This window comes from Drosophila willistoni, unplaced genomic scaffold (genome assembly GCF_018902025.1).
Source record: "Drosophila willistoni isolate 14030-0811.24 unplaced genomic scaffold, UCI_dwil_1.1 Seg531, whole genome shotgun sequence".
NCBI lineage: Eukaryota > Metazoa > Arthropoda > Insecta > Diptera > Drosophilidae > Drosophila > Drosophila willistoni.
In genome coordinates, this window is record NW_025814459.1 from 4,898,502 (window position 1) to 4,911,001 (window position 12,500).

General features: G+C 35.4%; 1 long non-coding RNA gene across 1 annotated transcript; it reads right to left on the minus strand.

Annotated features, from left to right (window-relative positions):
* Positions 1–11,408: 11,408 nt before the first annotated feature.
* On the minus strand, positions 11,409–12,067 carry LOC124461549. Its single transcript, XR_006955136.1, has 3 exons — positions 11,905–12,067; positions 11,657–11,844; positions 11,409–11,552 (listed from the first exon to the last, which is right to left on the minus strand). It is a non-coding gene; the product is annotated as an uncharacterized LOC124461549 (long non-coding RNA).
* Between the last annotated feature and the right edge of the window lie 433 nt (positions 12,068–12,500).

Sequence of the window (12,500 nt, forward strand, 5' to 3'; positions counted from 1 at the left end):
CATATTAGCTTTCTCTGAAACTTGGCTTAACTCCTCTGTTCTTGATAATGAAATTCTTTCTAATAATTTTATTTCTTATAGGCTTGATCGTGTTGGTCGTCGTGGCGGTGGGGTACTCATTGCTGTAAGCTCGAATCTGTCTTCAAGTGTGGTGCCGATTGATCTCCCCTTAGGTGTTGAGTTTATTTGCGTCGAAGTTACATGTTCTAACTTTAGCCTATATATCTCTTGTTCTTATATTCCTCCAGCTTCTGATACAATGATCTACGTGCACCATGCTGATGCTTTACGAACTATTTTTGGTCGTCTTAAAGATCGGGATGTTCTTATAGTTTTAGGTGATTTTAACTTGCCTAATATTTCTTGGCTTGTTGATGATAATCTATCTTTCTTAATTCCTTCATCTCAACATGTTTTTCTTGATAGCCTACTTGAATGTCCACTATATCAGTTGAATTCTTTCCTTAACTGTTCTAAAAGAATCCTTGATCTTGTTTTTGTCTCTGATCCCACTGTTAGTGCTGTATCGCAAACACAGCCACTAGTGAAACCTGAAGATCCTTATCATCCTACCATTGAAGTTACTATTTCTTACAATTCCGTTACTAATTTATTTAAAAACATCTCAAATTCTCGTCGTAGATGTTTTCGTAAAACAAATTTCAATCTTCTTAACAGCCTTATTTTCTCTTTTGATTGGTCGTTTCTATTTGAGTGCTGCGATATAGATTGTGCAGTGAAGTTTTTCTATTCTGCTCTTAATTCTCTAATTGATAAATGCGTTCCTTATGTGAATGTCTCTACCGTCTCCAGCTCGCCAGTCTGGTTCACACGTAGGCTCTCTAATCTTCGTAACATTAAATCGAGATATTTTAAAAGATTTAAAAAAACTGGTTCGCGACTTGACTATGCAAATTATTGTATAGCCAAATCTCAATTTTGTCTCTTAAATACTCAATGCTACAACAATTATCTCGTTCGCTGTAAGGCTGAATTTTATAATAACCCCAAAAGATTTTACAACTTTGTCAATTCCAAAAGACGCTCTAATGTCCTACCTTCCACCTTCAGACTTAACGACCAGTCTGCTAATAATGATTTAGATATTGCAGATCTGTTTGCTAAATTTTTTCAGTCGACATATTCTACTACTGTTTCGGATCCCACACCCTATCCCTTTTCAATCCCACATTTAAATTGTATGTTTTTTCCCAGTATTACTGAAGACTGTATTCTCTCTAGCTTGTCATCTATGAAGTCTTCCTTCGTTCCCGGGCCTGATGATATACCTAGTTGCATCCTTAAAATGTGTTCTATTTCCCTATCTAAGCCTTTAGCTCGGTTATTCTTTATATCGAGTGAGACTTGTAGATTTCCTGATATTTGGAAGGAGTCATTTATTATTCCGCTTTTTAAAAAGGGTAGCAAATCGGATGTTTCCAACTACCGTGGCATTGCCAAACTTTCGGCAATACCTAAACTGTTTGAGAAAATTATTACGTCTTCTCTTCAACATCTATCCAGATCCACTATTTCTCCTTGTCAGCATGGTTTCATGAAAGGTCGTTCGTCGCTTACCAACCTTTTAGAATTGACTACCCTTGTACACCATGGCTTCCGTAAAAAGTGTCAAACTGATGTTATTTATACTGACTTCAGTAAGGCTTTTGATACGGTTGATTATTCTTTGCTTCTCGCGAAACTTAACATCATGGGTTTTTCACCAAAATTATTGGGTTGGTTAAAGTCGTATCTTATTGGCAGAACCCAAAAGGTGTCTTTTCGTTCCTCGATATCTAAAACTGTTCGAGTTACGTCAGGTGTACCCCAAGGCAGTCATCTGGGCCCACTATTATTTACATTGTTTATAAATGATTTGCCTTTGGCCTTGGCGCATTCACGCGTGCTCATGTTTGCGGATGACGTCAAGATTTGTTATTCCTATAATGATCCTTCTTTCCAACAGTACTTGCAATCAGATCTCGATGCGTTCTGTGATTGGTGCCACGTTAATAAATTACACCTTAATGCCTCTAAGTGTTCTTTTATGACTTTCAGTCGTTTGTCTCCGCTCCTAGCTCATTACTCTATTAAGTCTGTTCTGTTAGATTGTGTTCCATCATTCAAAGACTTAGGCGTTATGTTTGACCCTTAACTTTCATTTAATGTTCATATTTCTTCAATTGTCAACAGAGCAAGCTGCCTTCTCGGCTTCATTAAACGTTGGGCCAAAGAATTTGATGATCCCTATGTAACAAAGGTTTTATACACTTCGTTAGTTCGCCCTACTCTAGAATATTGCTCGCCAGTGTGGAACCCGCAATATGATGTTCACCAGCGTAGTATTGAATCGGTACAGAAGCAATTCCTAAAGTTTGCGCTACGTGGTCTAAATTGGGACCCGGGTCTTCGCCTACCTTCTTATTCTGATAGACTTCTTCTTATTAATCTTCCTTCACTTTATAACCGTAGGCTTGTTTTTGGCATTCTCTTTCTCCATAAACTAGTCAACGGCGAAGTCATTTCTACCAATTTACTAGATACGCTGTATTTTTGTGTTCCCTCACGTCGGACCAGAAACTTTTTTCCTATTCACCTTAGTAGATGTCTGACTAACTACTCTCTTCACGAACCTCTTCGTGTTCTTTGCCAATCTTTTAACAACCTTTCTCACCTTATCTCTCCTCATCTTTCTGTCACTTCTCTTCGCGCTATACTTTTTAATCATCTACAGCGAAACCAATGAAAATATTCTGGACTTGGATTGGCTGCAACTCATCCCTGGCCACATTGGCTGTGAATCGGGGCATAGCTGGCACCTTGTGCAAATAAAACACCTCCACCGGGCCGGGGATGTTTAGTTGTGTATAAAGCTAAGCTACCTTCTTTATTTAATTACTATCTGTCTTTAGCTTAAGCTTTTTCGTCGACTGCTGTGTTAGTTGACGTAAATAAATAAATAAAATAAAATAAAATAAACAAAGTATTTCAGACCATACCTTTTCGGTAGAAAGTTCGAAATTCTAAGCGACCATAAGCGTTTACTATGGCTCAGCAATACAAAAGAACCATATATGAAACTTCAACGTTGAAGTTTAAGTTTAAGTTTAAGTTTAAGTTTTCTAGGCCTCGCGAAATCTCCTCTTTTAAAATTACAGTACCAAATGAGTATTTCTCAGCTATGGTTGACACTAATTTTTGGCCAGAGGGCCTAGTTGTACACGAGTTTGCGCCCAATAAGCGCTCTCGTCCGTTGCCTGTCCACCTTCCTACTTTATCTTCTGCTTCAAAAAGCTAATAACGTCTAGTCTTTGCATTCATTATCAAAATGTAAGAGGACTTCTTACCAAGCTGTCGAACCTTTTCTGTGATAGCCAAACCTTTTCAGCTGACATATTAGCTTTCTCTGAAACTTGGCTTAACTCCTCTGTTCTAGATAATGAAATTCTTTCTAATAATTTTATTTCTTATAGGCTTGATCGTGATGGTCGTCGTGGCGGTGGAGTACTCATTGCTGTAAACTCGAATCTGTCTTCAAGTGTGGTGCCGATTGATCTCCCCTTAGGTGTTGAGTTTATTTGCGTCGAAGTTACATGTTCTAATTTTAGCCTATATATCTCTTGTTCTTATATTCCTCCAGCTTCTGATATCATGATCTACGTGCACCATGCTGATGCTTTACGAACTATTTTTGGTCGTCTTAAAGATCGGGATGTTCTTATAGTTTTAGGTGATTATAACTTGCCTAATATTTCTTGGCTTGTTGATGATAATCTATCTTTCTTAATTCCTTCATCTCAACATGTTTTTCTTGATAGCCTACTTGAATGTCCACTATATCAGTTGAATTCTTTCCTTAACTGTTCTAAAAGAATCCTTGATCTTGTTTTTGTCTCTGATCCCACTGTTAGTGCTGTATCGCAAACACAGCCACTAGTGAAACCTGAAGATCCTTATCATCCTACCATTGAAGTTACTATTTCTTACAATTCCGTTACTAATTTATTTAATAACATCGCAAATTCTCGTCGTAGATGTTTTCGTAAAACAAATTTCAATCTTCTTAACAGCCTTATTTTCTCTTTTGATTGGTCGTTTCTATTTGAGTGCTGCGATATAGATTGTGCAGTGAAGTTTTTCTATTCTGCTCTTAATTCTCTAATTGATAAATGCGTTCCTTATGTGAATGTCTCTACCGTCTCCAGCTCGCCAGTCTGGTTCACACGTAGGCTCTCTAATCTTCGTAACATTAAATCGAGATATTTTAAAAGATTTAAAAAAACTGGTTCGCGACTTGACTATGCAAATTATTGGATAGCCAAATCTCAATTTTGTCTCTTAAATACTCAATGCTACAACAATTATCTCGTTCGCTGTAAGGCTGAATTTTATAATAACCCCAAAAGATTTTACAACTTTGTCAATTCCAAAAGACGCTCTAATGTCCTACCTTCCACCTTCAGACTTAAAGACCAGTCTGCTAATAATGATTTAGATATTGCAGATCTGTTTGCTAAATTTTTTCAGTCGACATATTCTACTACTGTTTCGGATCCCACACCCTATCCCTTTTTAATCCCACATTTAAATTGTATGTTTTTTCCCAGTATTACTGAAGACTGTATTCTCTCTAGCTTGTCATCTATGAAGTCTTCCTTCGTTCCCGGGCCTGATGATATACTTAGTTGCATCCTTAAAATGTGTTCTATTTCCCTATCTAAGCCTTTAGCTCGGTTATTCTTTATATCGAGTGAGACTTGTAGATTTCCTGTCATCTGGGCCCACTATTATTTACATTGTTTATAAATGATTTGCCTTTGGCCTTGGCGCATTCACGCGTGCTCATGTTTGCGGATGACGTCAAGATTTGTTATTCCTATAATGATCCTTCTTTCCAACAGTACTTGCAATCAGATCTCGATGCGTTCTGTGATTGGTGCCACGTTAATAAATTACACCTTAATGCCTCTAAGTGTTCTTTTATGACTTTCAGTCGTTTGTCTCCGCTCCTAGCTCATTACTCTATTAAGTCTGTTCTGTTAGATTGTGTTTCTTCATTCAAAGACTTAGGCGTTATGTTTGACCCTAAACTTTCATTTAATATTCATATTTCTTCAATTGTCAACAGAGCAAGCTGCCTTCTCGGCTTCATTAAACGTTGGGTCAAAGAATTTGATGATCCCTATGTAACAAAGGTTTTATACACTTCGTTAGTTCGCCCTACTCTAGAATATTGCTCGCCAGTGTGGAACCCGCAATATGATGTTCACCAGCGTAGTATTGAATCGGTACAGAAGCAATTCCTTAAGTTTGCTCTACGCGGTCTAAATTGGGACCCGGGTCTTCGCCTACCTTCTTATTCTGATAGACTTCTTCTTATTAATCTTCCTTCACTTTATAACCGTAGGCTTGTTTTTGGCATTCTCTTTCTCCATAAACTAGTCAACGGCGAAGTCATTTCTACCAATTTACTAAATACGCTGTATTTTTGTGTTCCCTCACGTCGGACCAGAAACTTTTTTCCTATTCACCTTAGTAGATGTCTGACTAACTACTCTCTTCACGAACCTCTTCGTGTTCTTTGCCAATCTTTTAACAACCTTTCTCACCTTATCTCTCCTCATCTTTCTGTCACTTCTCTTCGCGCTATACTTTTTAATCATCTACAGCGAAACCAATGAAAATATTCTGGACTTGGATTGGCTGCAACTCATCCCTGGCCACATTGGCTGTGAATCGGGGCATAGCTGGCACCTTGTGCAAATAAAACACCTCCACCGGGCCGGGGATGTTTAGTTGTGTATAAAGCTAAGCTACCTTCTTTATTTAATTACTATCTGTCTTTAGCTTAAGCTTTTTCGTCGACTGCTGTGTTAGTTGACGTAAATAAATAAATAAATAAAAAAAAACTAAATGAGTTTGATTACAAAATTAAATATTTACCCGGCAAAGAAAATCACGTAGCAGATGCCCTTTCCAGAATTAAAACAGATGAAAACTTTTTACGATCAACAGAAAGCATCGCAGCTACAATACATAGTGCTCATGAGGATAATGGAAACTACATTCCAATAGTAGAAAAACCCATTAATTTTTTCAACAGGCAAATAGAATTCATTAGAGCTTCAGAAGACAAAGCAGAAACAACAACTTATTTTTATAAATCAAACATAAAAATAACATACAAAGAAAGGACCAATGCTTACGTAAGGGATATAATCAAAAGATATCTTTGCAGTAAGAAAACTGTACTATATTTTCTCAATGAACAATATTTTCCCATATTCCAACAAGCCTTCATTGAAATAATACAATCGAACGCAAATACAAAAACCTCCAGATCAAGCATTAAGTTAGAGGACCTTCAAACGTTTGCACAATTCAAAGAAATAATCCTAAAACAACATAAAGAATTATTGCATCCAGGAATCGAAAAAACGATTAATTTGTTTAAAGAAAAATATTATTTCCCCGATTTTCAAAACGTAATTTAAAACATTATTAATGAATGCTCAGTATGCAATATCGCACAGACAGAAAATATAAATACAAAACTAACTTTTGAAATAACACCAGACACTTTTAATATCAGAGAAAAATACTTTATTGACTTTTACATGATCCACAATTTACAATTTCTTTCATGCATTGACATTTACTCCAAATTTGCAACATTTGTAAAAGTAAAGTCTACAGATTGGTTAGAAACCAAGAGAGTAATTATGAAAGTATTCACGGAAATGGGCAAACCAGTACTCAGCATTTCTGTGTATAGCACTAAAAAATTGGCTACAAGAAGAAAATGTGAAGTTAGAAATCACAACAAGTAAAAACGGCATTTCAGACGTAGAAAGATTCCATAAAACAGTAAATGAAAAACTCAGAATTATAAATAGTGAAAATGACATCGAAGATAAATTAATCAAATTTGAAAAAGTTGTCTACATACACAACCATAAGACGAGATATAAAACAACTAACCGAACACCAGCGGACACTTTTATCTATGCAGGATCACCCGACTATAACACCCAAACGAATAAAATACATCAAATAAACAATTTAAATAAAGATAGACACGACTTCGAAATCGATACTAGATTTAAACAAGCACCATTAGTAAAGTCAAAAACGACAAATCCATTCAAAAAGACAGGAGAAATAAATCAGATAGATGAGAAACATATTGAAGAAAGAAATAGAGGAAAAAAGGTTACACTCTACAAATCAAAATTCAAGAAGAAAAAGAAAGTTTATAAAAGCAAATACGACAATCGATAAATTACAGGTCAATAATTCAAGAAGACTTTTTTGTCATTATGCTATTCTTAACATTAAAATCAACATGCAGTCAATCCATTGACATAAACCCAGTTAAAACAAATAACGGTTACTTAATATTTAAGACAGGAACCATGGACTTAACGACAAACTTTGAATATCATTATTTAAAAGTGAACTTAACGCTAATAGACATTACATATGTGGGATTGGGTCTGGCAACTCTGCTGAGCGGGGCGAATTGAGCTAAAGACGAGTCAAAGACGAGGCAGTCGAACCGAAGAGACGAGCGAGAGCGGTTGCAAAAAAGACGAAAGACGAAACGACGCGAAGCAGTAAAGACGACCAATTTCCAACTAAATCTAATTAAAATAATCCAATAAATAGTTTTACGTTAAAATAAACTAAAATACTACAAATAAATATATTAAATAGGACAAATTCCTACAAATATGGGGCTCAACCTACAAAATAGGCATGACTCAACCTACAAAGAAGGCATGGCTCAACTTATAAAGAAGTAAAAAAGTAATATCAGTGAGTGAGAAAGAGACAAACATACACAAAACGACGCAACAGTGGAATCAAACGACGAAAAATTGGCGGCTAACGACGAAAAAGCGGCAAATAAACGGTGAAAAAGTTTTCAACGAACGACGAGAAAGTGTTTGAATACGACGATAACTGTGGTGATAACTGTTAGTGTGTGTGCGTAAGAGAAAGAACTATGAGCAAACTTGAAGACTTTGTGAATGTGCAAGAGGCACTGAAAACTGAAAAGAAATCTAATATTACATTGTTTCACAAGTTTATATACGAAGAAGAAGGCGATCGTGGAAATCGCCAAAGACTAAGAAAGTTTGAAGGGTTTGATTTTGATTGCAACAGCGATTTATATAAAAGTAAAGTGTCTTATGTGGAAAAGAATTTAACAAATAACGATTTAGTGATTATTTGTAACGTTTTGGGTTTATCGCATGATAAATCGAATCTAACTTCCCATTTATTTCGCAATTTGCAAGCTGTAAATTTGCTAGCTGACCTTGACACAGAGAATGATCAAAACGAAGATGACGACGATGAGTGCGAAAGAGATGGAGATGTAGGCAATATGCAAGACGAAGACGAAATGTTGTCAGTAGTGAGCGACGAAACGAATTTTAGAACAGCTGCAACAAACGAAAATATGCGAAACAAAACGAATAGGGCAAACTCTACAGTCGTGGCCAACAACATTGATACGCAAAGTGCAGTAAATGTCAACATGCCACCACCGAGGTTCGCTTTGAGTTTTCGGGACGTTGAGGACTTTTTACGACCTTTCCATGGCGATGAAACTTTATCAGTTGAAGTATGGATTGAGGATTTCGAAGACATGGCTGACTTGATGCAATGGGATAGTTTACAAAAATTAGTTTTTGCTAAAAGAGCTCTTAAAGGACTTGCTAAAATGTTTATTCTGAGTGAACGCGGAATTAAAAATTGGTCGACATTAAAAGAATCATTTTTCAATGAATTTAAAACAGTAATAAATAGCGCGGAGTTACATAAGCAATTGTCAGAACGGAAAATAAATAAAGGTGAAAGTGTTCAAGAATATTTGTTGAAAATGAAAGAGATGGCATCACGGGGTAATCTAGAGAACAGTGCTCTTATGCAGTATGTAATTGACGGAATTAATGACTTGAGTATGAACAAAGCAATATTGTACAATGCTAATAACCTAAAAGAGTTTAAAGAAAAAATAAAATGTTATGAAAAAATGCGGGAAAAGTCGAGTAATCAAAAAAGTGAGTCTAAGAACGTTCAAATTAAAAAAGAATGTGTAATGAAATACGAAAATAAAGAAAGTGGTATAAAATGCTATAACTGTGGGCAAAAAGGACATATATCTGAGAATTGTGACAATAAGAGTAAAGGAAGAAAGTGTTTTGGTTGCAATAATTTTGGTCACATAGCAAAAGACTGTCCAAATAAAAAGCCTGAAAATAGCACAGATGTTCGTAATACTAATAAAATATCAGCTGATCATATGTTTATGTGTTGTAGTATGTTCATACAACTAATAACTCAACACAATGAGCTCAACTTGTAACACTTTGTTGCAAGTATAAACAATTAAAACATATACGCATTAAAATATAATTGTGCACTTGAATATGTTCATATGTATACATTGAAGTATTCACATAAACATATTCAAGTAAACATACAATTAAGCATGAACATATATGTATGTACATTTGTATATGCACATACATATATTCACATAAGCACTGTATGCACAAGCGTAACATGAGCTAGAGCCAGGCCAGCGTGTGACCGCTGACCAAGCACTTTGATGCATGCGCTCCAACAGTATGTATGTATGTATGTACTGACACTCTCCCTCTCTTTTGTAGCTGTCGCATAAATCGCAGCATAAGAATATATATGTAAAATTAGCCTAAGCAAAAGAATAATTTGGAATAAAGAAATCAATCAAAAACTCCAGTCAACCGACACAGACGTGTCTCTGATTATTATTTTTCAACCCAACGGAACCCGGTCGAAGGAGTTTTTACATGGCGACCGTGACAGGACCTGAGCTGCACACAACATATATATAAATTATAATAACATAATTTTATATTGAAAAGCGATGATATCTAAATGATGCTGTGACAACTAATATATGGAAAAGCGACAACAACTAAATGATGCTGCAACTTATTGGCAAGAAAAGAAACAACTGACAGAGATTGTAGCAACAACAACAGCATAAACAACAGAGACATTAAACATTTAAAGCTAAAGAACAGCTATCAACATCAGCTTCAACACCATAATACTGAAGATATCTAGTGAATATATTTGAGTCTCGTTCGTTATCCCAACGATGAACATCAGCATCAACACATAAGTTTGACTAAAAAAAAAAAAAAAAAATATACATGAACAACAGTGAAGATATTCCCTTTGCGGAATCTGCTCCTGTCGAGCAAAGGGATGCACTGACGCTAAAAGAAGCGCTAGAGCTGTATCCCAACGATGGACCGCGGCCACTAACAATAGAGGAGTACAGAGCCCGGCAGCAGACGAGAATCCCCAAAAAGACGAAACGGGGCGGTGAGGTGAGACGCCTGCTCACCCAGAAAAGACTGCAGCAGGATTTACTAAAGGCCAGCACCAACGAAGAAGACCGACAACGCTGCATAGAGCGTATCGAGAACCTAAAAACTGAACTTCGCCAAAGAGCGAAGAAACGCAAGGGGGCCGCAGAAATGCGCAAGCCTTAACTTGCCTTTAATTTAATAATAATAATTATAAGCCTAATAGCAAGTTGAAGCACGAAAGTGCAACTTGCGAACTTACTAACTTTCTGTAGGCTATTACTAACAATGTGGTTGGAGAATTTTTTTTTTTTCATATAAATTTTTTTTTATTTCTAAATAACAATAACGAATGAAATGTAAATCTGAATTGTGAGCCAACCACATGCTCTATAATTTTTTCCACGTCTCTGGCTCGCTGTGCAAGACACAGTTGAGATAAAATTTTTTTTTCTTTTGTCGTATAAAAAAAAATTTAATAATTCTTTTAAATAAAATTTCATAAAAATTCATGAATCCATAACAATTTTTCAAATAATTCAAATATAAATTTTTATAATTATAATTCGTATTCAAGCAAATAAGAACGAAGCTTGAAATACTTAAAAAAAAAAAAATTTTTTTTAGTAACTTTTAAACAAAAGGTTTTGAGATGTTTTTATGGGCTTTTGTTCCCTATTTTTTTCCCGTATTTGTCATATTCATTTTCATCCTGCTAAATTAAAATAGTCTCATATAGGATCGTTAGTCAGTGAGATTATTATTAGAATTATACACAAAAAAAAAAAAAAAAATTTTTTTTATATAAACTCCATATGTTCGATAATTCCATAAGTAAATTTGATGATATATCTCTTATACCCACAATGGGGTTAATAGAAACAAAATCAGTGGACTCCACTGCTAATGTAATAAATAAAATCGAATCATCAAATACTGACTTGAGATTAACGAACATATTGTTATTAATAATCGTCGTAATAATGTGCGCATATATTTTATATAAAGCTTATCTATTACACAACAAATGTGTAACCAAAAGAGCCATAAGCCAAGCTAATGACCTAGATAAGGTCTAAGAATACATATGCACACACGCGAATAACAATAAAAAAAAAAAATAATAATAATTCTGGAAAACAATGGCCACTCTTGATAATTATTTTGGAAAAATAAACGCTAGGCATCCCAGTATTGTCCAAGATTTAATTGAGGTTTTTAGAAATGAGCATATCAATTCACCACAGAACTCAATAAACTTGGTACAAATTAAGTCAGCTTACCTAAATATAACGGGAGAAGAATTCCCAGTTCAAGGAAGCACTAGGGTACAGATGAGTTTCATCCTCACAGTACCATATGTATGTTGCTTTTCCAACGCAGCAGGCACATATCGTTTCTACCGAATGGAGGAACCGAGGCAGTAAGCCTCCATGATTTTTTTTATATACGTACATCCATATTAATAGGCCTAACAAGTTAGTGTAGAATATGGATAAGATAGAAACAAAAAGGCTACAAAAATACTTACCTTTCCTCGATTTCCTGATACAATCAGGCGAAACAAATCACAAATACAAGGAAATAAGGTATTGGATAGCCCACAACTACAAATTTACAAAAAAAAATTGTAGATCTTATGGAAAAATCCATAAAAGTAGCTTATAGTAGATTGTTAGCTAAGACTCCTTTACATAAAGACGTACCCGGATGGGTCCACGAACTTTTTAAGGACTCGATCGCGCTGATAGACATATCAGAATCGAGTACAGACTCAGATGTAGAAATAATAGATACAGAATAATAAAAAAAAAAATAAATAAACATAAACATTTTCGAAAATTTTGTTATTTTTAACAAACTATGGTTACTTGGGATGATATAATTGGAAAAGCTAGAATACACGCACAAGAATTAACTAAATCTTGTAAGTGCCTCTCGCAAAACAGAGAAACATCCCAAGACACAGTAACCAAACACACGAAAATAATAACCGAGAAGCTCCAAGCTATTAGGGCAGTATTAACTGAGCACTATAGCAAACTAAAGGAAGGGCAAAAAACAGCCGCAAATGCGTTCTACAGTGATTGCAAACAAAAAGCAATAGCTGTGCTAAACAGACACAAT